The sequence below is a fragment of the Leptonotus elevatus genome, chromosome 9 (assembly GCF_054856555.1).
Source record: "Leptonotus elevatus isolate MCC_2025b chromosome 9, RoL_Lele_1.0, whole genome shotgun sequence".
Taxonomy (NCBI): domain Eukaryota; kingdom Metazoa; phylum Chordata; class Actinopteri; order Syngnathiformes; family Syngnathidae; genus Leptonotus; species Leptonotus elevatus.
This window is the reverse complement of record NC_141247.1, coordinates 7,674,271-7,676,675: the sequence shown is the minus strand read 5'-3', so window position 1 is coordinate 7,676,675 and position 2,405 is coordinate 7,674,271.

Below are 2,405 nucleotides of genomic sequence, written 5' to 3'. Positions count from 1 at the left end.
GTTTGTGTTATTTTTATTAGAAACTTTTCATCTTCAAAATATCAGAATCCAACCAAAACTTTTTGGACTCGGGTATCGTTTTGTTATCTATGTGGCTGTACCACCCTGACCAAAGTTCTTTTTCTTGTAGCAATGCTCCAAGACATACAAAACCGTGTGCAGTGCAAATGAAAGGCAGAGTGACTTCACAGGCCCCGCATATGCTCGCTTCACCAGCGGTGAGCACGAGACAAACAAAGCCGCGTTAAACAGGATGATCAAATGTGGGATGGTAAAAGAACAACGGGCTGTGCAAAATCAACAATACGCTTCCTTCCATAATGTGAACCTCAACCAAAGCCAATCTATTTTATAGTTAGATAACTAACAAACTGTGGAGAAAATACACATGTCTTCATCTCCAATGGACAATCGGATCGGTGTGGCCCGCATATTTAAAAACAAAGACATATTTGACACCACCTTAACATTGTCGCTCACATTGTACAAACGCTGTGCCTGTCATGTCTGCTGCTATCTGCCTGAAAAAGGACAGAGAGGTCCTGCTAAATGAGTTCCTGCAGTGTTTTTGTCACAGTAACCCCTCATTTCATCTGTTGCCAGGGCAACTCCACGTTCCTTCATAGTTGCTAAGGCGACCACAGGTTGCTGTGACCCGCATATTTCCACAAAATAGTTCCTCCCAAATCCAGAGAGGGGCATTGGAGGGCGACGAGGCGTTTTCCACAAACTCAACTAACATGCGCACTCCTAAAAGAAATAATTGTTCAAAAGGTCCAACGGCATCAGATTAAACGCATTGGTGTCTACAGGAGACATCAATATCAGAAATGTTTGGACCTGGGCCATATAGCTCATGGGTGTATTTAGTCTGCCTTGCAGTGTCTGGTACTGCAATTGTGTCTTCGTTCTGATAAAAGTTTTCAAGGCCACAGAAACCTGTTACTCCTCATACTGACCACAGTGGGAAACAGAAAGCATACACACACACAACATTAACATGAACCAGAGCCCACAGAACTGCAGGAGATGGCCAGAATAGACTCATTTGCTTTCTGCTGGGTTAAGTGCACTGCACACGAACCTTCACCTACTCATCTCCTCGGAGAGTTTTGATCCTCATCATTACAACGAACCAAAGCGGTACAGGCTTCAATTCAGAACCTGGAGAAGGAGGTTGCCAAATCTTAACTTCCTTGAAGGCCTCGCATCAATGCTGCTGGTAGTGGGTTTGGTTAAGTCATAATCTGAAGAATTTCTGAATCAATATTTTATCTAAGAATGTATAGGCTATCGGCCAGAACTACATTATTTCGAATCCCACTGTTCTAGGCAATTTGATTGGCTGCTGCATTTAAGACACGCCTTACTACTTCTGGGCGGGAAAAGACGTAACTACTTAAATTTGGCAGCGTTATGAATCCCACTAACCCTAACCCACCCTAACATTAACCATAGAAAACTTTACTCTTTTAATTGTGTACATACAAATGTGATACATATTTGGTCATGGTGCTACATCAGCCTACAGCCAATCATATTTGAGCAAGGTGTGTCCTGCCTAGAACTCCAGTGGGATTCAAAATACCACACCAGCACTTTTTGGAGGCCCTTGGCAGATTAGATTCACATGGCAGCACATAGAGGCTGAAATATGAACCGACAAAACATCCACATACCTAATAAACTAAAAAACTACACAAATGGACAGAAAAGCCTCTTTAGAATACATTAACACAATTTCGTGGAACAGTTATTAGAATTTATAAGTCACCAGATTTACTCTAGAACACAATCGATAATTGTCTCTATCACACAATTGATGTATCTATCACTATCCTAAATTAGGAATAAGTCATATAAATAAATAAAATAAAAAATCAAACTGCAACAAAACCAAAACCATTTCTTACGCTTGCCCACAGGAAAGAGCGAGGAGGACAGTCATGGAGAGAATTTTTTTTTTTTAGACCACATTGTTTTCTTCAATTTCTTGTTCATTTTAACGCCTATATACCGTTAAAGGTGTATCATGTGACTACAAGACAGAGAAGAAAACATTAAGTGACTAAAAACACTGTCTTTGGCAGTAATATGCCATAGCTATTGATGTAATTGCAGTCATAATGATCAATTATCATTGAAAATGGCTCGAGATCACTTTTTTTGTTTTGGTTTCATATATATATAAAAGTACCTTTACTTGTACTACCTGGCATTTCTATTGACGAAGAAACGGAAAAAACAAGGATGTTGTCACATTATTTATATTTTATTTAGTAAATATGAGCTTTACCAATTAACCAACAAATCTGCCGTAAAAAAAAAGTATTTATAAAAAAAAGTAAAAAAAAAAAGAAGTAATAAAGTACCGTCTTCTTTTGTGTTCACACCATGGACACTCC